The following is a 24,062-nucleotide window of genomic DNA, read 5'->3' as shown; positions in this document are numbered from 1 at the left end:
AACAACAACAACAACTAAAACTTTAAAAATTTTCAATACAGGGACATAAGTAGCAGCTGGATGGCTTCATATTTATTATGAAAACTTTCACTAATTTTTTCTCTTTTTTTTAACTTAAACTTCCCTAGCCTTAACTGCTTTATATTTTCTATCCAGAAGCCTTCTATTTCTCCCTTTCCAGAGACTTTCCCCAGGTTTAAGAGACAGATGGACATATCAGCAAGTTAGTATGGAAACACTTTTCATTAAATATGCCTTCAACCAGTTCTTCCCCTCTCAGTCCCTCTCTATCCTTATTTCCAGAGATGTCGACTGCCACTAAATTCCTAAGCCTTCTGGGGTTTTCAGGAGAAATTGGGTTACTTTTTAGCTTCCCTTACAACCAACGTAGGATTCAGGTTGCTCAAGATTGCTAAATCAGCTACCATTTATCATTCTACTGTCTTAACTTTCAAGATTTTGCTAGTGCTATTGCTTTTTCTCAATTTTGGCTTGAGAAATTATCTCTTAATGGAAGTATTCCTTCCATATTAGACCCATTAGAGTGGTTACTATTGAAAACTAAACACAAAAGAAAGTAAAGGTTGTTGAGAATGTGTAGAAATTGGAATCTTGCTCACTGTGGAAATGTAAAATTGTACAGCTGCTATAGAGAGCAGTATAGTAGCTCCTCAAAAAGTGAAAAAATAGAAGTCTGCATGATCCAACATCAGTTCTAGTAGATGTTCCTGCAAATATGAAGCAGGGACTCCAAGAAATAGTTGTACACCTATGTTCTTTGCAGCTTTAGTCACACTAGTCAAAAAGTGGAAGCAGCTCAGGAGTCCCTTGATGGAGAATAGACGAATAAAATGTGGTATGTAAGTCGCTGAACTACTCTCAGCCTTAAAAAGAAGGAATTTCTAACACTACACAATTTCTAATAATACAACAAGGATGAGCCTTGAAGACATTACATTTATTGAAATAACCCTATCACAAAAGGACAAATGCATGCTTTCACTTTGGGGAGAGACTCCTTTCGAATGTGGCCGCTAAAAGCTCCATGTGTTGGAAACTTAGTCCCCAATTTCATATGTTAATATATTTGGAACTGGGGCCTTTGGGACTTAGGATTTGTTGAGATCATAAAGGTGGCATTCCCATGCCATTAGTGTCTTTATAAAAAAAGAGACTCAAACTGGCAAGCTTGTTTTCCCTCATCATTTGATTTCCTCCATCATGTTATGATGTGACAGGAGGCCCTCACCAGATGCCAGTGCTATGCATTTGGACTTCCTCCCTTCTAGAACCATGAGCTAAATAAACCTCTATTCTTTACAAATTACCCAGCCTGTGGTATTCAGTTATATAACAGAAACAGACTAAGACAGATATTGGATGTGTTCATTAGCTTTCTACCACTATAACAAATACTTAGATAATCAACTTATAAAGAGAAAAATGTTTGTTTTGTGTCATGGTTTTGGAGATTTCAGTCCATGACCACTTGGCCCTGTTGTTTGGGTCTGTGGCAAGGCAGCTCTTCACGGTGGGATCATGTGGCAGAACAGACCTTCTCACCTCATGACTTGGAAGTAAAATAAAGGAAGAGAAAGAGCTGGTGATTCTATTATCCATTTCACAGGGACATTCCCAGTGGCCTAAAGACCTTCCACTAGTCTCCACTTCTTAAAGGTTCCATGGCCTCCCAATAGCACCTCTTGGGTACCAAGCCCTTAACTCATGGGTCTCTGGGGGACACTTTATCTTTTTTTTAAGAGAAAGAGAGAGAGAGAGAGAGAGAGAGAGAGAGAGAGAGAGAGAGAGAGAGAGAGAGAAAGGGAGATCTTTAATATTTATTTTTTAGTTTTTGGTGGACACAACATCTTTATTTTATTTTTATGTGGTGCTGAGGATCGAACCCAGCGCCCCGCGCATGCCAGGTGAGCGCGCTACCGCTTGAGCTACATCCCCATCCCTTTGGGGGACACTTTAGATTCCAAGTATAGCACTCAAGCAGTCTGATTTATACAGACAAAAAGGAGAAAGATTATCAGAGGCTGCGGGCAGGAGGGGAGTTAGCGTTTGATGGACACAAAATTTCAGTTTTGCAAGATGAAAAGTGTTCTTGGAGATAGATGGTGGTGATGGTTGCACGACGATATGAATGTATTAAATACTACTGAATTAGCCACATAAAGTGGTTGCAATGGTTAATGTCATATGATGTATACTTTATCACAATTACCTTTTTACAAAAAGAAAGAAATAGTTCTACTTTTCTTTTGTTTCACTCTTTCCTTGGAGGAGACTAATTAATGTGCTCAATCTGTTTCTTAAGCTATAGGTCTATTATTTCTTACTTTGCAGGTGAAGAAATTCAGTCTTTTGGGGGTTATATGGCTTGTCTTGTTCAAATTCCAGAGAAGACTGGGATTTGCCCCAGTTGTGAGAAGAAGGCTGGGGCTCTTACCCTGCTGATTCATAGATCAGTTCATTCTTGCAGTAGCCCACAAGTATTCATCAGAGCATCTTCTTTGTTCCAGCACTCTCCAAGGTAGCATTGAGCAGGACAGTTAGGGTGACATTACATCACCATGTGAGGTAGACACAACAGACAGTAAGCAAGCGCTTTGACAGAAATGAATTCTCGTCTGAAATGTGGATGGTGACGACTTTGCTGAAGAGAAGATAGAATTAAGACCCCAGACTGAGAAAGCTTCAGCAATGTCACCTGCTGGCAGGAATGTTCCTGGCAGAAACCACAGTATGTGCCCAGGCCCAGGGATGGGAGTAAGTTTGACGGTTTTTAAGAAGATTTAGAAAAAAACAGTTTAGCAAAATGTGGTGTGGGACAGGGAGTAACAAGAGATGGGGTGAGAGAATGGACAGTGTAGACCCTTGTGTTCCTTGAATAAGACATCCAGAATTGTCCTGAGTATGACTTAAAGCCATTGGATGGTTTTCAGATGAGAAATGAAGATTATGCATTTTAATATTCAGTTGGATTTCACCTTTTATTTGCCACATGGCAGATGATAAGCAAATACCAGAAATGAACCCCGTTGCCTGTAAGGAATTATAATTTGGTGATAAAGAAAGAGCAAAATGTCAGTAAAATATAGCAGCCTAAAATATAGCAGCCTCCCATTGTGGAGCTACAGGCAATTTTTAGGGGAGAAATTTCAACAGAAAATTCATACTGGGGATTTATATTTCATATTTTCTTAAAAATTTTCAATGAATACTAGCATATTAAAGTCTCAGAATTGTTTGTAGTATAGAAACCTGTCCAACTTAGTTCAGGTTGGCATTTCCCAAAGTTTGCACCACAATCTGCTTTCAAATAACACAGCTTAACATCTTTTTGAATTTCTGTGTGAAAACTCCAGGAAGCACTGAAATCAGGGAATATGACCATGAGGTCATGTGCCGGGTGCTATGGTTGTACTGAGGAGGGGCTCAATACAGGTAAGGGCGTGGAGCAGGTAGCTTTTGGGTTGGCCTTCCTGGAGGAAGATACCCAGCCATGTCATCATCTTGGTAAAATAGATTTACAAGGTTCAAACAGGAAAGGAAAAGAAACCTTTGAGGTATGCATGCTTTGCATCTTAGTGAAAATATTTATTTAAAAATGGAGCCGGTGAAATAGAATGTCATTTTCCCAGCAGGAATTTCAATATGAGCTGTCAGTTTCTGTTATGCAGTAGCCTCCATACTAAGTGTGGTGGTCTGCCTGGATGACTCACCAGTCTCCTGTCCGCACCTTGCTCTTCCTGCTGCCTGCACATGCTGTGCATGCCTGTCTTGGGAAGGCTAGACAACCCCTCACTGTGCCTGATGATTCTCCCCTGTGTCAGTTGGCTTTGCCTTCCTGGAAGGTGGCCTTCCTGTTAGTCCCCACAGCTCTGCAGGCATCGCTATTTCTGTCTTCACGTTGCTTCCAAATCCCCTCACATGGTGCTCCCTTTCCCCTCTATATTTTTTCTAGGTTCACCTTTGCATCTGATTTTTGCAAGACAGCATAATTAAAGGATGTCACATTTCCCTGTGAAAGCATATTCTCATGCACAGCAGGACACAAAGGAAAGAGAAAACTTCACAGATGCCCACGAGTCTCCCTCCTATACACCCAGTCCTGCCACTTGGGACAATAGAGATTTTACAGGGGTTAGCTTTTCATCATTCTTACTAGGCGATTAATAAAAATAGCCCCTTCCTATTTAGCGCTTACTGTGTACCAGACACTATATCAAGGGATTTATATTATTGCTAATTTCCACACCCCTAAAAAGTGTGCTGTTAACTCTGTTTTAGAAATGAGGGGAAAGAGGCTGGAGAGTATCTTGCCTGTAGTCACTCCATTGGTCAGAAAAGAGGCCATCATTTAAACCGAGGTTGCAATTATAAAGTTCACACATTTGTGTACAATACTATTAACTGTTCTATCAACATGTATTTTCTGGAGATTCTGTGCTAACTTCTCCATATTCATTAGGATTACCTGGCTGTTTTGAAAAATAAGGATCCTGGGACCCCACATAATTACCATTGACCAGAAGTCAGGAATAGGTCTCAAGAATTGCTGTTTCAGAAGCTTTCTTGAGGACTCTGATCGAGTGCTATCTCATATATCAGTGTGCATCAAAATCACCTGGAGGAGACTAAAGGCGCTGCCCCAGCTGTTCTGCTTCAGTGGTCTGGGTGAGGCCTGGGGAGGTGCATTTGTAGCAAGTTTTCAGATGACTTTCAGGTATGTAGTTTGGGCACCCACTTTATTTGTCACATGGCACCTGATAGGCTGGTCTAATGCAGTAGCTGAAAAATGAGGGAGCAAAGCAAAGTAATAAGAATAAGGACAGTGAGTACTGGGAAGGTGAATGCTAACGCTTTATCCCTGCCTCCCTCCCTCCCTCCCTCCTTTCTTCCTTCCTTCACTCCATTCCCTCCTCTCCCTTTCTTCTTCATTATTTCCCTCCTTCCTCTTTCCCTTCTTACCTTCCTTTTGCCATTGAGATTTGATTTGATTTTGACCAAAACTTTTAATTAAGCAATAGGAAGGGAAAGATACTGGCCTGGAGTCCAACAGCTGGTACCAGTTACCAGCTTCATCACTTATCAAGGTTCTGAGATTCCGTTTCATCAGCTGAAGAACAGAGCTGCTAATAGCTCCTTCCGGAGTATTTAGCAACTGGAGTTTCAGACTACATCCTTGAATCCTTTCCCTTTACCTCAGGGAAATAATTTTATCTTCTCAAAATCCAGAAGCTAAATACATTCAGTCTTTTGTTCGTATTTCTTGAGCTGTGGAAGGCAGCTAGAGTGGGAATTCCTGTTGTGAATCACTTAGGCCTTTTACAGCAGGTACCTCTTCTACTGCAGCTCTTAGATGAGCCTCAGTGGTCCTCAGGGAAATGTGAGCTAGAAAAAACAGTGAGAATCTTGGTGCTTCTGCTGGATGGAAAGATGATTTTTGTCCTGGGCTTTGGCTCTAGTCCTGGGAATAAGTATTATCCTTTCTTTGGAGAATGGAGTTTGAAGTTACTAAGCAAAATATTATTGATGGAATTTGCAAGAATGGCATTCAGGAGATTCCAACATGGTGGCGGGCGCAGAAAGATCAAGTCTCTGACCTCTTCAGCTGTGCAGGCATAGGGAGTCATAAACAACCTAAATCTGTTTGCTCAGGATCACTAGGCAATGCTGAGCTGACATGGATCTGGGGCAAACAGTCTGGGCCTCACAGAACACACACTGAGCCCGGATCGGCTGAATTCAAGCTCCCATTCGCCTGCTTCCCGCAGACAAACAGCTGTGACTCAGCACTAATCCATCCGGCTGAAACAACTGGTCAGCCCTTCTCATCCTACGGAGGTAAATGCCTACCGAGCCTTCATAGGTAGTGGCCACAGGTTTGAAACGGGGCTTGGGAGAGACAGTAAGTACCCACCCGTTGCATTGGTCGCCCGGCAAAGGGAAACGAACTGTCGCCATTTGCAAGAGATACCACCATGGCAGAGAACTGATGTCATCAGACTGCGGCGGAGGAAATAACTTCATTGAAACCTGCGGCTACAGGTGTGTAATTCCCTAGCTGCCTCCAGGAGACACATCTGATTGGAAAAGACATACACAGGCTGAAGGTGAAAGGATGGGAAAAAATATACCATGCACACGGTCCTCATAAGCAAGCAGGGGTGGCCATCCTCATATCGAATAAAATCGACTTCAAGACAGTTAATCAAAAGGGATAAAGAAGGACACTATATACTGTTAAAAGGAACCATTCACCAACAAGACATAACAATTATCAATATTTATGCACCAAATAATGGTGCTGCGACATTCATAAAACAAATTCTCCTCAAGTTCAAGAATCAAATAGACCACAACACAATAATTATGGGTGACTTCAACACACCTCTCTCACCATTGGACAGATCCTCCAAACAAAAGTTGAATAAAGAAACTATAGATCTCAATATCACAATCAATAACCTAGACTTAACTGACATATATAGAATATATCAACCATCATCAAGTAGATACATGTTCTTCTCAGCAGCACATGGATCTTACTCAAAGATAGATCATATATTATGCCATAGGGCAACCCTCAGTAAATATAAAGGGGTGGAGATAATACCTTGCATTTTATCTGATCATAATGGAATGAAACTGGAAATCAATGATAAAAGAAGGAAGGAAAAATCCTACATCACATGGAAAATGAACAATATGTTACTGAATGATCAATGGGTTACAGAAGACATAAAGGAGGAAATCAAAAAATTCTTAGAGATAAATGAAAATACAGACACAACATATCAGAATCTATGGGACACAATGAAAGCAGTTTTAAGAGGAAAATTCATCGCCTGGTGGTCATTCCTCAAAAAAAAGAAAAAACCAACAAATAAATGAGCTCACACTTCATCTCAAAGCCCTAGAAAAGGAAGAGCAAAACAACAGCAAATGTAGCAGAAGGCAAGAAATAATTAAAATCAGAGCGGAAATCAATGAAATTGAAACAAAAGAAACTATTGAAAAAATTAACAAAACTAAAAGTTGGTTCTTCAAAAAAACTAAATAAGATCGACAGACCTTTAGCTGTGCTAACGAAGAGAAGAAGAGAGAGAACTCAAATTACTAACATATGGGATGAAAAAGGCAATATCACAACAGATGCTACAGAAATACAGAAGACAATTAGAAATTATTTTGAAAACCTATATTCCAATAAAATAGAAGATAGTGAAGACATCACTAAATTTCTTAAGTCATATGATTTGCCCAGACTGAGTCAGGAGGATACACACAATTTGAACAGACCAATATCAATGGATGAAATTGAAGAAGCCATCAAAAGACTACCAACCAAGAAAAGCCCAGGACCGGATGGGTATACAGCGGAGTTTTACAAAACCTTTAAAGAAGAATTCATACCAATACTTTTCAAGTTATTTCAGGAAATAGAAAAAGAGGGAGGTCTTCCAAATTCATTCTATGAGGCCAACATCACCCTGACTCCGAAACCAGACAAAGACACCTCAAAGAAAGAAAACTTCAGACCAATATCTCTATTGAACCTAGATGCAAAAATCCTCAATAAAATTCTGGCGAATCGGATACAAAAACACATCAAAAAAATTGTGCACCATGATCAAGTAGGATTCATCCCTGGGATGCAAGGATGGTTCAATATACGGAAATCAATAAATGTTATTCACCACATCAATAGACATAAAGATAAGAACCATATGATCATCTCGATAGACGCAGAGAAAGCATTCGACAAAGTACAGCATCCCTTTATGTTCAAAACACTAGAAAAGCTAGGGATAACAGGAACTTACCTCAACATCGTAAAAGCTGTATATGCTAAGCCTCAGGCTAGCATCATTCTGAATGGACAAAAGTTAAAGGCATTCCCTCTAAAATCTGGAACAAGACAGGGATGCCCTCTATCACCACTTCTATTCAATATAGTTCTGGAAACACTGGCCAGAGCAATTAGACAGACGAAAGAAATTAAAGGCATAAAAATAGGAAAAGAAGAACTTAAATTATCACTATTTGCAGATGACATGATTCTATACCTAGAAGACCCAAAAGGGTCTACAAAGAAACTACTAGAACTAATAAATGAATTCAGCAAAGTGGCAGGATATAAAATCAACATGCATAAATCAAAGGCATTTCTGTATATCAGCGACAAAACTTCTGAAACGGAAATGAGGAAAAACACTCCAAAAAAAATAAAATACTTGCGAATCAACCTAACAAAAGAGGTGAAAGATTTATACAATGAAAACTACAGAACCCTAAAGAGAGAAGTAGAAGAAGATCTTAGAAGATGGAAAAATATACCCTGTTCATGGATAGGCAGAACTAACATCATCAAAATGGCGATATTACCAAAAGTTCTCTATAGGTTTAATGCAATGCCAATCAAAATCCCAATGGCATTTCTTGTAGAAATAGATAAAGCAATCATGAAATTCATATGGAAAAATAAAAGACCCAGAATAGCAAAAGCAATTCTAAACAGGAAGTGTGAATCAGGCGGTATAGCGATACCAGATTTCAAACTATATTACAGAGCAATAGTGACAAAAACAGCATGGTACTGGTACCAAAACAGGCAGGTGGACCAATGGTATAGAATAGAGGACACAGAGACTAATCCACAAAGTTACAACTATCTTATATTTGATAAAGGGGCTAAAAGCATGCAATGGAGGAAGGATAGCATCTTCAACAAATGGTGTTGGGAAAACTGGAAATCCATATGCAACAAAATGAAACTGAATCCCTTTCTCTTGCCATGCACAAAAGTTAACTCAAAATGGATCAAGGAGCTTGATATCAAATCAGAGACTCTGCGTCTGATAGAAGAAAAAGTTGGCTCTGATCTACATATTGTGGGGTCGGGCTCCAAATTCCTTAATAGGACACCTATAGCACAAGAGTTAATAACAAGAGTCAACAAATGGGACTTACTTAAACTAAAAAGTTTTTTCTCAGCAAGAGAAACAATAAGAGAGGTAAATAGGGAGCCTACATCCTGGGAACAAATTTTTACTCCTCACACTTCAGATAGAGCCCTAATATCCTGAGTATACAAAGAACTCAAAAAATTAGACAATAAGATAACAAATAACCCAATCAACAAATGGGCCAAGGACCTGAACAGACACTTCTCAGAGGAGGATATACAATCAATCAACAAGTACATGAAAAAATGCTCACCATCTCTAGCAGTCAGAGAAATGCAAATCAAAACCACCCTAAGATACCATCTCACTCCAGTAAGATTGGCAGCCACTATGAAGTCAAACAACAACAAGTGCTGGCAAGGATATGGAGAAAAGGGTACACTTGTACATTGCTGGTGGGACTGCAAATTGGTGCGGCCAATTTGGAAAGCAGTTTGGAGATTCCTGGGAAAGATGGGAATGGAACCTCCATTTGACCCAGCTATTCCCCTTCTCGGACTATTCCCTGAAGACCTTAAAAGAGCATGCTACAGGGATACTGCCACATCGATGTTCATAGCAGCACAATTCACAATAGCTAGACTGTGGAACCAACCCAGATGCCCTTCAATAGATGAATGGATAAAAAAAATGTGGCATTTATACACAATGGAGTACTATGTAGAAATAAAAATGACAAAATCATAGAATTTGCAGGGAAATGGATGGCACTAGAGCAGATTATTCTTAGTGAAGCTAGCCAATCCCTAAAAAACAAATACCAAATGTCTTCTTTGATATAATGAGAGCAACTATGAACAGAGCAGGGAGGAAGAGCAGGAAGAAAAGATTAACATTAAACAGAGACATGAGATGGGAGGGAAAGGGAGAGAAAAGGGAAATTGCATGGAAATGAAGGGAGACCCTCATTGCTATACAAAATTACATATAAGAGGTTGTGAGGGGAATGGGAAAATAAACAAGGAGAGAAATGAATTACAGTAGATGGGGTAGAGAGAGAAGTTGGGAGGGGAGGGGAGGGGGGATAGTAGGGGATAGGAAAGGTAGCAGAATACAACAATTACTAATAGGGCATTATGTAAAATTGTGGATGTGTAACCGACGTGATTCTGCAATCTGCATTTGGGGTAAAATTGGGGGTTCATAACCCACTTCAATCTAATGTATGAAATATGATATATCAAGAGCTTTGTAATGTTGTGAACAACCAATAAAAAAAATAAAATTTAAAAAAAAAGAATGGCATTCAGAAGACTGTAGTTTTCCTAGGAGGAAAGGGTAGAACAATAGCTACATCCAAGCTTGGGGGATTTTTATTTTTATTTTTCCCACTCATTGACTGATTGAAAGAGAATGGGCTTCATAACTAGAACAACCAAATCCAGACTCAATTTCTGCCACTTATTTGCAACTTCAAACAAATTATAAGTCTGCCCTGTATTTTGGTTTCTTTTTCTTTTTCTATTTTTTTAAATTGGTACATTATAGTTATACATGATGGTGGGAGTTGTAGTTGCATATTCATACATGCACACAATATAACAAAATAATTTGGGCATTTCCTCCCTTAGGGAGGTCTTTCCTCTCTTAGAGATTAATATGAATTTAAATTAGGTGAAAACTGTGCTATACATTATGCCATGTTTTGATCACAGTAAGTTAATAGAACTTAGTTCCCTCATATTGGTTTTTTGTTTGTTTATCTGTTTTTGTTGTTGTTGTTGTTTTGTTTTTTGCTTCTCTAAAACGTCCTCTACATGGGAAGAAAAATACTTATGAGGATTGATCCTTGATCAAGTCCCCCAAATGTACCTGGCCTTGTCACATTCATCATCTCATAGTTCCTTTCACTTTTCTTCACATCTCATACAAAAGAAAAGGGAGAAACATAGTCTGAGGTCTCACAACTGGTCAATGTTGGAATGGACTTGAACCCAAGCGTGCAGAAATTCATTACTTGTGCTCCTTTCACTCTATCTTGCTGAGTGAGGAGCCCAGGAAGCATCCATCAAAGGAAGGAGATTCAGAATGACTCAAATTTGATTTTTGTGTCTAGAGATCATACTTTTGCCTTGTTTTTCTATTTCCTTTAAGTTGTAAGCTACTGGACTGGATGATATTGGTACCTATTTACCACCTCCACCATTAAGTGAAGGGTAACAGGAATGCCTTTCCTAAACTCCTCAAATAAGCTATGGCACTGTATGGGCCAGGATACATGTTCCAAGATGTTCTTTACACTATTATTTAGAATGAGAATAATTAGAATGAGAATAATTAGAATGACAACGCTGAATTTTACCTGAGTCCCACATGCCTGGAAAAGTGAAGATTAGAAAATACCTCCAACTCTTTGTGTCCCAGGAAATGACCTAATGCAAAGACCCCAACTCCCCTTGAGATTTTGATAAGACTGTGTCTTTATCCTGTGTCCTGAACCCTATACCCATCCTCAGCCTCAATATGAGTCAGCATTCAGTCCTTCCTGAAGGGCCCTATGCTAGTCAGAGTCCTCTAGAGAAACAGAACCAGTTGGAAATAATAATGTATTGATTTATTATAAGAAATCAGCTCACACAATTGCTGAGCATGACAAATCCCAAGATCTGCAGGATGAGTCAGCAAGCTGGAGACCCAAGACTAGGTAGATTGTGCCCAAGTCTAAAGGCTGGACAACCAAGAGATCCAATGATGTTGTTCTAGTTCAAAGGTCAGCAGGCTCAAGCAAGACCCAGGAAGAGTGATGTTTTCAGTCCAAAGACGACAAGAAAGCCAGTGTCCCAGTTTGAAGACCATAAGGCAGGAGACATTCTCTCTTCCTCAGGGGAGGGTCAGCCTTTTGTTTTTATATAAGTCTTCATATGTTAATGGTCACCAGACTGCCTTACTTAGTCTCACATAAAAAAAGTTAATCTTACCCTTACAAAAACAGAGAATAATGTTGGTCCAAGTATCTGGGCACCCTGTAGTCAATCGAGTTGACACAATCAATCATTCCAGTGTCCTCCCTGAAAAGAGGTAGCCCAGGGTAAAATATTCTCCAGTTTACTCTCCAACCCATGCTACTCTTTCATCCCATTTCCCCATGCCCCATTCTTTCTAGCCTAGTTTATTACTTTCTGTGTTATTTAGCTTTTCATTGGCGTGACAAAATACCTGAGATAAACAGCTTTAAAGGAGGAGATATTTGTTTTGGCTCACAGTTTCAGATGTCTTGGTCCATAGTCACTAGCTTTGTTCTTTTTGGACCTGTGGCAGCAAAGCACATCAGGGAAGGAAAAGTGTGGTGGAACCAAGCTGCTCACCTCATGGTAGCTAGGAAACACAAAGAGAAAGAAAGGGGCTGGGGTTCCAATATCTCCTTCAAGGATATGCCTCAGTGACCTAATTTCCTTCCAGTGGGTCCTACCTTCTAAAGGTTATACCAAATCCCAACAGTATCGGAGGCTGATGACCAGGCCTTCCACAGATGGGCCTTTGAGGAGTATCAAGGTGGAGACCATAATACTTTTTGAAAATAGTCTTTGAAGGGAAAATCCTCTTCGTCCCCTTCAGACTTCTAAAAAATCTTATGGTCATGTGTTCGCCTACCTCTGCTCCCACTAAGTTATGCCTCCTCCCCCACTTTACAATAATACTTTAGAATAAAATCTCTCCCATTTCTGGATTCCTTTTATTTCTAATTTTATTTATTTATTTACTTATTTTTCACAGTACTGAGAATTTAACCCAGGGAGGGCCTCACATATGCTAGGCAACCTTTCTGTCACTGAGCTACCTCCTCAACCCTGGATTTGTTTTTATTTTGACAGTATCCAATACTAAGAGTTTGGCTAAATAATATGTACATCCAAATTATAGAATATGATACATTTTCAAAATTAATATCTGTAGTTATTGATGAGGAAAGATGACTAAAATACCACTGAGTTGAAAAGGGAGACTGTAAGATTGCATAATGACATTATTCCATTTACATAAGATTGACTGCAGGTATATCTAAGTATTTTGGAAGTACATTCTCTAATATTTTCTAATATTCCATAGTTGTTATCTCTGGGAGGAGGAAAAGTATTGGGAAGGTTTTTCCTTATATCTTTATGCATTGTTTGAATTGTCTGTAATAAAGTTGTTTTTTTATTTTTATCTTTATAAACTGAAGGAAGGCCATGGTTCATACATCTTCATGTTCTTTCTTTTTGTTTTTTAAGAAAATCAATTATGATCACACAAGTTTGGGCCTATTAAACTGGCCTCATGGATGTCCCCCCTTAATTACCTTCTAGAGATTGTACAATTTTGAAAGCCTTCCCTGGAAACAGCTCCAAAAGGTGGGTCCCTGCCCAGCTCCGTCTGCCCTCCCAGCTTCAAGCACCAAAGCCTGTTGGGGACTGGGGCCAGCTCCCTCTGCTTTTAGTACTCCCTCTGGGAACCCTTCTAGTGGCCAGAGTGAAAGGACAGAATGGCTGGTGACACTTCTGGGCTCGCGGCCAGCTTTACTTTTTCATTTTGCCTAAGGTCTGTTCAGTTTCCCAGATCCTCTGTCCAAAGAATGAGACTTTAAAAATGGAGAAATTAGATTTTGTTTCATTTACAAAGCTTAAAGCTTCCATTTCTTATCACTTCAGCATTTCCCCCCAAATTTATGTGACACCCCCACCCCCGTGTGACCTAGATAGGGATTTTAAGTGTCATTAAGTTATGGCATCGTTTTTGGAATCTTTTCTTCATTCCCATGGCAACATGAGTGAGGGCTCCAGGGATTTTACTCCAGAATTCTGGCCAACTGCCAGCCTGGCAAATTCCACCCCCCACCCCTGGAGGTGCTGCGAGTGCAGTGTGCTCCTTCACCCAGGAGTGAGGTCATTGTCTTTGTGGTTATAGGTGGGCACTTAGATATTTTCTGCTTCTTTGGCTTTTGTGCTATTGCAGAACCCTAAAGGAAGGGGGTCTATGTTTTACAGTTTGAATTTTCTGTCCTTTCTCTCTTTAATGCTTCCAGCTGGGTGGTCTGTCAAGGTAGATTGAGTTCTAGTTTGGAACCTCTGTCCCTCAGCCTCCAAATCTGGATCGCTCAGGTGCCAGCGCTCATGCCTCTGTCTCCTTGGAGCATTTCCTTTTCTACTTGATCCAGAGTAGAATTACACACTAGGGTTCTATGAAAGATTCTATTTGGAAAACAGGAGTTCTTGTTCTTGGCAAAAAGTTTAAAAACCATAGCTGTATTCCATTTTATTAGAGATGTTTCTAGGCTTTGGTGAAATATAGTATAGAAAAAGAACCTAGTGTCTTATTCAGATAGCTAAATAATAATGGCAAACTTAGCCCTTTTAACTTCATGCAGTATTTGTATCCTGGTTTTTGAAACACAATAACTATTACACTACAAGTAGATTCTGTACAGTAGCTTCTCTTTGAGCTGTCATGTTCCATATGCAGTCCCCTCTGCTTTATTCACATATGTATGAATGTATGTACTTCTTTTTCAGAAGCTCACACACACAGTCTTTTGAACCACACAGTAGTCATTTCAATGTTGTCTCTGTGCTGTTGAATTTTGCCCACTAAACCCTGACTGAAGAGACACATTGTTATCAGTCTTCCCTTTTCTGTCCAGTAAAATGGCTGGTTGTCAAGATGCAGCATAGAAGGTGGAGGATCATTGATAACCAAATGATCAAACACAGTGCTTGAGAGTTTGGTTAAACAAACACAGTGCTTGAGAGTGGGGTGACTGAAGAGGATGAGTCTCAGACATGACCTCTCTTTTACAGATGTTGCCTTGCCATTTAAGAATCAGCTGCATTTGGAGTCACTCATAATTTTATTGAAAATCCTGAGTAAAGTGTTGCTTTTGTTGGGCTGTAGTTTGTCATTGAAGCATATGAAGTAGTACAAGTTTTCTGTCCTTCTCTCCTGAGCCCCCTGCTGTGCTTTCCTCAGAGTCCCTAGAGACAGCCACTAAGGTCTTCTGTGGTCTCTCAGTACCAAGTACAAAGTGCCTAATACATGGTATAGAGATGAATGATCTCACACCTTCACCTTGCCATAATAGATAGAGTTTTTGCTGCTTATCTGCAAATAAAAACTGAATTTGGAGAATTTAAATGGCTTTTTCCAAGGCTCTTTGTGTTTGGGAGGTAAGATGCAGGGAGCTAGAGGCGGATTCTCCTGGCTATTGAAATGTTGAAATCACATTGTTCATGATACCACAGTGCCTCACTCAGAAAAGTAAGGAGTAGACATTTGGAAAGACAGAATATTTCTAAGGTGAGCTATATGCATTTTAAAACAAAAGTGGGAAAACCTTTTTCAAGGGAAGAGTAGTTGGGGGAAAAAGAAATAATATGTAATTTAGCATTCAAAAAGAAGAAGTAATGAATCCTGCCCTTCAGGGGTGAATTTATGTCTTGCTTATTTGCACATGAAAGTACAAGATTGGCTTCATTTCTATGAAAGTAAGACATCTGGTTGGGAAGTAAAAATTTTGGTCAATTACCTGAGTCATGTTTGGTCTACATGATAGAAAAGCCCAGATTTCTTCAAATCGCCAGATGTTTGGCCTGTGTGGTTAACTCCAGACCCACTGGCTGGCTTTTCCACACAGGCTTCTCTGTTTGACATCTTATGGAATCCTCCATCCTTAGGAGGCTGTTATCATTTTGTAAACCAGCAGTTTGCAAACAGTGGTTTAGAGATGGACACTGGCAAAATTTTTCCTGGGTTGTGATGGAATGAGTGATTGAGGTCACAAAAAGAAATGCTTTTTTATTTAAAAGAATATTTTTTATTTTGACATCATCTCCTTCCTACCTTTTCAGTAATAAAACATCTGTCAAATTATCTTGAATCTGGGGTTGTTTTTAAGGAATCCATGGACAACATAAATAATTGAGAAACTTATCTCCATCTCTAGTTTCCTTATGTGATTTCTTTCCCAAAAGTTTTTTTTTGTTGTTGTTGTTGTTTTAAAAAGGCAAAACAAAGGGTGGAAACCACTACTTCAAATCTTGGTATATCTTTAGCATAAATACAGCTAGAATATTTTCATATATTTCCCAAATTTGCTTTCTCCTAGAAGTGGGGGACTCTCCATGAACTATTTCTGTGGGTCTTGAAAGCATTGGCCATCTTAATAGTCAAGTGTTTTACTAACAAAATCTTTTTTTTTCTTCAAAGCCAACATTTGATCCTTAAAATAACTCCAAAGAGAACACCTTCTGCACTCTTTAAAACATTTCACTCTGAAGACATGCCATGGAGGCATGACCACAGTGAGACACTTTTTGTGCTGGAAAACTGAATTCATCACTGTGAATATTTTAACATCTTTTGCAGTTTCTGCAGCTTGCTCTCATGACCCCAAATGCATATATCTCCACAAGCTATAACATCACAGATCTCTCCTCAAGCTTTATAAACTCAGCCAGAATGAACCAAGTGACCTCTATATGCCGGGAGATGTTCAATACACCAGGAATGGGGAGTTTTAATAACTGTAATAGTAGCTCACGTCTGTTGAACATTGGTCATGTGGCAGATACCGTGCTAAAGTACTGTGTTTGCACTGTCTTGCTTGATTATTATAACCTACCCTGGGAGAAAAATAGCATCATCATTTTTACAGGTGAAGAAGAAATTGTTGTGGAAATGAAATCCCTTGCCCAAGGTCACAAGCACTAAGAGTGGTAAAGCCACCCTTCTATGGAACCCTATGTACCCCTTGGCCTGAATTCCCACATGCTATGCTAATGTGCCTGCTTCCTGGATATGTCATCCCTGAAAGGGCTCTGCCCTCAAGGAGGTTATCGTTGGAATTAGAAGAGTTAGGCTGAAGGGGAAAAAAAGCCATTATGTAGAACAGAATGATGTAATTCCAGAAATCATGCTGTGGGATTGTAGAGGAAAGAGTGATTAATTATGATCTACCAGGGAAGGCTTTTTGGAGGTGGCCTTAGGCTAGGTGAGAAGAAAATAGGGCATTGGCAATTATCTAGAGAATTAGGTCACTGTGGGTGCCAAAGTAGATGATTTCAAGCTAAGAAGACTGTACTTTATGCTCTGAATAGTTCAGAATGGCCGCCTACATGGTTGGAATCTGTTGGATTTTGGTCAGCTCCTTGTCTCCATGTGCCTTAAGGCCCTGGCTCAGGTGAGCTTCCTGCTACATTGAGGGAGCGTGTTGGATGGCATCACCAAAGCGGAACGTATTGAAGAAGTGGAGGAAGCCTGCCTGGGTCAGGAGCCCAGGTCCCGTCTAGACCTTGCTTCCATGGTTGATTGATGTCAGGGGAGCCACCTTCCTTTCTAGGTTCAGTTTCCCATATTGCAAAAGAAATGCACAGAAGTTGATGACTTCTGAGTCCTATTTGAAGTCCAGTGTCTATTGATGGAACAGAGAAGAAGAAATGAGGAGAGGAAGAAGCTAGAAGATTCAGCATGTTTGGAGTTCACAGACTTTAGGGTTTTGTTCTCCATATGACCTACCAGAGGAGCCTCCTGCAAACAAAGCTGCCTTCCTTTTCTATCCAGCACAGCCTGTAAACTTCTTGTCTAAGTTGATTAATTTGTGTCATTGACTCTCCTGCTAAAAACAAAATCTACAGATTTTGTTAACTGAACATTACCAAGAGCTTATGTTCTAGACATTGCCTGGTGTTGGATATAAGGAGAAATGAATGCAGAGATAGTTAAAATCATCTTTGAGTAGTCTTTTTTTTATCAGGAGAAAGACTTTGTAAAACATAATGTAAGGATTAGTAAAACTGGATTAAAATATGTGGTATGTTTATTTTTAAACACCTACTGTAGGTCAGAATGGAAGGCCAGGGATATAAGAACATATAAAACACAATGCAAACCACAGAAGAGCATATAAGTTAAAATAACTATGAATTATAATTCAGAGTAGGTATTGAACGGACTTGTATCTATTAGAAAGGAAGTTTGGGGAGGGCCGGGACCTCATCTATTTTGAATTTTAATTTATTTTCAGCATTGGGATAATGTCTGGAATATATTGGGTACTTTCTTGAGTGATTAATGATTTCTTTCATTAAGTTTAATGTTAAACCAATGATGTAAAATGGAATTTAAACCCCAGTTTAAATGAGATTATTTTTAGGAGGCAAATGAAGGGAAATAGACAAATTATTATTTCAGAAGATTTTTTTCAACAGGTGGTAAAACATATCAGGTTTGACTTTCTCATTAATTTTTCTGGTTGAGTAAACCCTTCTAGACATGTATAACTTTATTTCAGGAGCCAGAAATACTGGAATGTTTTTCTATCAGTCTTTTATTAGTTGTTGTTCCAGATCTAAAAAAACTCCCAGAGCTGACCTGCCCAAGTGATCTGAGGTCTGTGTAGAGGAATTTGGGTGCTGGATGTGAGCCAAGATTCTAATTCTATCAGTACTTTTAAAAACTATTATCAATAGCCATATCTGCTGGCAGTCATAGCACATGAATGGTATTATGTTTTGCTTTGTGAGTTTCATGCTTCACATAACTTTGGAGCTCCACCAGAGTTGGGCTAGGTCTTAATAGTCTTTGAAGCCACCCAAGCATGTGTAAGCCACCAAAAGTGCATCTGCCACCACATACTTCTTAAATTGTTAGAGTTATATACTTCTGGGTTTGTTCCAGGTCCCTAAAACAGACTGAATGTAGGTTCAATCTGAAAGGACTCCAGGACCCCCTCTACCGGCAGGGCAGGGTATCACTTAGTACTTTCCCAGACAAGCTAGTTAGCCTGTTGACCTTGGCAAAGCTAAGCTGGGACCCATACCCCAGTGCCAAGCATGAGGAACCAGGGCTGCATGCTATACCCACGCCCAAACCTCTCTCTGACATTTCCATTGGCCTGGAGCCAACTCTTCTCCTGGGTTTAATCTCACTGTGGAATACAAAGGAACACTGAACCTTCCAGTTAATTCAGCACCCCTCCTCCTCTTCCTGGAGAGGATAACAGTTCTGTTGACCATTATAATGCATTTTCTGTCTCCCAACAATCCACATAGTCATTAATTTCTGCTGCTGACATCAGGAAAGAGGATTATGTGTGTGTCTGAAACTGTTCCCAAAGTGCTCATTAGTCATAGATAATTGAAAAACTGGTAGGGGAAGATTTGGTGTAATAGGAGCCCCGCCTGTGAAGAGGGACTGCAGCCACTAGATAATTGTAGACTCCAGCTTCTGACTTCGAAGACTGAATCTGCCTATCTAAATGGGAATTCAGGGAGCAGAGAGTCCTCAGCACAATTGGTTTTGTACATCCCAAGGTGAGGATGTATACACAGGACGGACGGAGCCCAGCCAGATTCAGAATACAGGCAAACCACACCTGGGTCTCTTTTCTACCTTCAAACTGAAGAGCAGAGTTTGCAAATGATGCTCAGCATTCTTCTTAACTTAATTTTGTTTTTATTTCAACTGAAGCTACTTTGTTTTGATCACACACACACACACACACACACACACACACACACACACACACACACACACGTCATGGTAGAGAAGAGTACCAAACTGGTTCCTACTATAACTATAGTCTCTGTATTTTTATAGGATTTTTCTGGAAGTACATATGCTTGCATTTTGGTATCTTTTTTTTAATCACAAGTAGATCATATTCTGAATGCTATTCTACATCTTGCCTTTATTTTTCTCGAACTTCCTTCCAGATCCAGATCTTAATCCAACTTCATTCATAGTAATGATTTTGTGGGATTCTGCTAAATAGATGTACCCTATATTTACTTTGACCAGATATAAACAGGGAAATATCTTTAAAAATCCAAAGAAAATATTTTTAATTGGAAAAACTAGAAATTATAACCTAGTAAAAAGTGAAAAATCACTTCCACCTCCTCCACTCCCATCAAAAACCTATTTTCTAAATTTTCACCCTAGGAGTGTATTTTTAGAAATTGTCCATCTACCTTCTCTGTTGTTGTTCTTATAAGGAAATCATATTCTATATAATGTTTTGCAGCCACATTTTCCAGTTGGCTTGATTGTTTTAAAGTGAAAAACTGTTTTCCATACTATCCTTTCTTACCTTGCAGTTTTACTGAAAAATAAATCTGAGTGCACAGAGCTGTGTGCTGGCAGGTCCTTGTTGCTTTGCTGGGCTTGAAGTTATCTGCTCCCTTTTGTGCAGGCTACCCCTGCTACCTCTGCCCTGCCCTGGTGTCCAGCTTTCTAACAGACAGGATGCCTCAATCTCTACCTCCTAGAGACCCCTACAGTGAACCAACCTCTTTCTCCAAAGGCATCCACTTCCCTAGAGCATTCTAATATTGAAATCCACAACCCCCACCTGTCTTTCCATTGCAGGCTCAGGTGTGATCTTTAATTGAGGATTCACTCATCCTCCTGGACCAACATAACAGGTCTCTCCTCAATTCTCTGTGAATACTACGTACATCCACCTTTCTAGTATTTTCTACATAGTCCTAAGAGTCTTGGTGTTATGATCTGAATATTAGGTGTCCCCTGAAAGCTCATCTCATTAGATTTTGAGAGCTGTAACTTAATCAGTGGATTGATTCATCTGATGGATTAAAAATTTGAAAGTACTTCAGTACTGTGTGATAACACTAAGAGGGTAGGGTATGGCTGGAGGAAGTAGGTCATCAGGGATGTGCCTTTAGAATTTATATTTTGCCCTTGGCTCTCTCTCTTTTTCACTCTTTGTCTTTGCTTCTTGGCTGCCATGGACTGAGCAGCTCGATTCACCACATGCTTCCACCATGTTGTTCTGCCTCATCTCAATCCTAGAGTGATGACATGGTCCAACTATAAACTGAAATCTCTGAAACCTAAGTTTTTCTTGTCTGGTATATTGTGTACACTTGGTTTTCCATCTTCCTAGTACCAAATGTCAGTGTGATACCAGAGCTGCTTTTTCCTTGTGTCAGCACCTAGATCCTGGCACGTGTTAGGTAGAAATTTATATGGACCATTGTATAACCATTGTTACTGAAATGTTTGTTAAATTGATGGATGAATGACTGAATGAAGCCTAGAAGAACCTGCAAGTGCTGAGCCAATAAAATCTTGATTAACCCTGAAAAAAAAAAGCTTGCTGTGATTTACTTAATTTTATGGTGGAATAAAAGTGAAATAAGGATTATTTGGGGAAAATTGTCAGGTGGCCTCTGACAGCTCTAGTCCCTTCAGTGCACCTTGGGCTGATGAAGTATAATTTCAAAGGGGTGATTTCTCAGATTCTTACCTATTTCTACCATCCTCTCTTATACCAAGCTATTTCCTTCCAGTCTCTAGATAAACAAAAGCTCCCTCTTTTGTAGGTCCAGATAGATGATTCCTGAAGGCAGTGATTCCAGTTGAATTAAAGATGTTCATATTTAAAGATGTGCATATTTATTTTCATTTCTAGACTACTAGTCTGAGAAGACTGGCTCACCTCCTAGGCTAGGTTTTCAGGAAACAGGCTTGGACAGATTGGGAAGTATAAAATGTTTATTAGGGATAGGCATGTGTGAAGGGAGGAAGAGGAGGAGGGAATAGGATTGGGCAGGGGAGAGGTTGGAAGTGTTGCTATTCTATGAACCTTGGTCAACCCAGTGGAGTGCTCTGGAGATAGTGGTGCTACCGGAGCCATTCAGCTTCTGCTTTACTGAGTCACCTCATACATGTGGCTAACCTGGAAAGGGCCTCACCTCAGCATAGCCAATCTCTGCAGCTAAATCAGGCCTGAAGAGTCTGGCAGGTGACTTCAGTCTTTTCTTGGCTGGGCAGCAAATCTTTCCTTGAAGGGGCATTGAAACCATGACATCATCCTTTCTACCATAGTCCCAATATGGAAACCACCACCATGACCTGATACTTCTTGCTTCATGAAATCTCTCATTTCTTCCTCTATTCCTCCAACTCAGATATCCATATCTTAAGTCCCTGTCTTTTCCATCTTTGATGACCAAAGTGGCTTCAGAGCTATTTCCGTAACTCCGGGCTTCCTTTCCTAAAACGTTGCCAGAAATTTTCTAAAATACGGTGTCATGGTTCTTCCCACAGTAATGCTCTTTCAGTGGACTCTGATGGTCTTGGTGGTGAGATTCATAGTAGTAGGGTTGACAAAGCCTGCTCTCTGGCAAACCCTGTCCTCCTACCCTCATCTCTGACCCTTCTCCCACAGCGTATGCACCAGTTCACCTGTCCCTTTTGACAGTTCCTGCACAGGTGCCTCCTCACTTCTTCCTTGGTCTCTGCTCCAGATGGTTCCTTTGTTGAGACATCTACCCATGGTCCTACAGCACATGATTAGACCACAGACTTCCTGCCTGACTGCCCAGGACTGCGTGCCTCACTGTGGCCTGCAGCCTCCTTTTGGGAGCAGAGAGGACCCTCAATCAAATCTACCTCACACCAACTAAAATCTTCTAAATGACTCTAGATAAGAATGCCTCACCCTGCTAATCCTCGTGTTGTCTGGAGCTTATTTAATGAAAATCACCCCTTTGCTGTTTGTGGAGATTGGGGATAAAGGCAGAACACAAATTCCATTTGACCTTCCTATGAAAATTAACCCTTTAACCAAAAAGAAAAAATAATAAATGAATTTAGTGGACAAGATTTCCAAATGGTGCTATTTTTAAAATTCTTGTTCTAAAACTACTTCTCTGGATTCTTTCATTCTTTCAAAATATACTTGAGAACAATACCTGTTCCATAAGTGATAAGGTAGTGAATAGGAACATAGGTTTTTGTTTCCCGTCAAAGGAGAATCCATGCCCGTCTCCAGCTCTTGAGCTGTGCCACTGTGGGAAATTTACTTTTCATCTTAAATTTCAATTTCCCCATCTCTCTGAAATGGGGGATAGTACAGGTACTATTGTACCCCTTATGGAGGTGTGCTATTAAAATTAGGTGAGAAAATGACTATTATGTATTTAGCACAGTGCTTGACAGAGAAGTGCTCATTACTGGAATGATGTCTATTATGTATCACTCACTAGATGAAGTGACATAGTTAAGATGTTGTCCAAGACCAAAGTGTCCAGAGGCACAAGTCTCCTCTTCCAGGCTTTTGCTACCCTCGGCATTCAATGCAGACTAGAGGTTTTCCTCCCTCCACCTCCTTACTCCAGCATCTTCACCTTGTCCTCTAGACCACCATCCAATAGACATTTCACATAATCTGCATATGTAACTAAATTTCCCGGCAGCCATGATAAAGTTTAAAAAAATTAAGTGAACCAGGCATGGTGGTGAACATCTATAATATCAGTGACTTGGCAGGCTGAAGCAGGATGATCACAAGTTCAAGGCACAGCCTCAGCAATTTAGCAAGGCCCTAAGCAACTTAGTGAGATCTTGTGTCAAAATAAAAAGGACTGAGGATGCAGCTAGTGGTAAAGCACCCCTGGGTTCAATCCCTAGTACCAAAAACAAAAACAAACAAACAAACAAAAGATTAGGTGAAATCAATATATTATATCTTATTTAACCTAATGTATCCAAAATATCATTTCAACATGTAATTGATTTAAAAAAAATGTGTTATTTGACATTCATTTTTCTAGACTAAATCTTTGATATTTTGTATATATTTTCTACTTAGCATATCTCAGTTCATACACTGCATTTTTTGTGGGAAATAACTTATTAGATAACTTGAGTTATTATTGAAAAAGTAGATGTGTCTACCCAGGTTGTTTCAGACATAGAGTTTTTCAGTAATTGAATTCAATATCAGTTTTTAAAATTTAGATGAATATTAATTAAAATCAAACAAAATGGAAAACCTGGATCCTCAGTTATCCCAGCTACATTTTCAGGTGATCAATACACATGTGCCCAGTAGCAGTTATTTTGGACCAAGAAGCTCAGAAGCCACTGAAGAAGATTCAGTCTTCTTGGCTACACTTTTTTCACATTCAGTTGTGCTAGAAGCTCTCTAGTTAAAATGGAGAAACATAGTGCTGTGCAGGTACTCTGTCTCCCTTCAGAAGAGAATGGTTAAGCCATTCACCTTCTGCCCTGCTCTTATCTTCACAATAACTCTGTGTTCAGAAGTCCTGGGGTACCTTGGCACCCAAAAAATTCCTGACC

General features: G+C 39.8%; 1 protein-coding gene across 7 annotated transcripts in view; it reads left to right on the top strand.

Annotated features, from left to right (window-relative positions):
- FGGY (FGGY carbohydrate kinase domain containing) overlaps positions 1-24,062 on the top strand; it is a 413,229-nt gene that overhangs the window by 184,895 nt on the left and 204,272 nt on the right. The window lies entirely within an intron of this gene.

The sequence above is a fragment of the Spermophilus citellus genome (genome assembly GCF_964194105.1).
Source record: "Spermophilus citellus genome assembly, chromosome: 9".
Taxonomy (NCBI): domain Eukaryota; kingdom Metazoa; phylum Chordata; class Mammalia; order Rodentia; family Sciuridae; genus Spermophilus; species Spermophilus citellus.
This window is presented reverse-complemented; position numbering and strand designations above follow the sequence as displayed.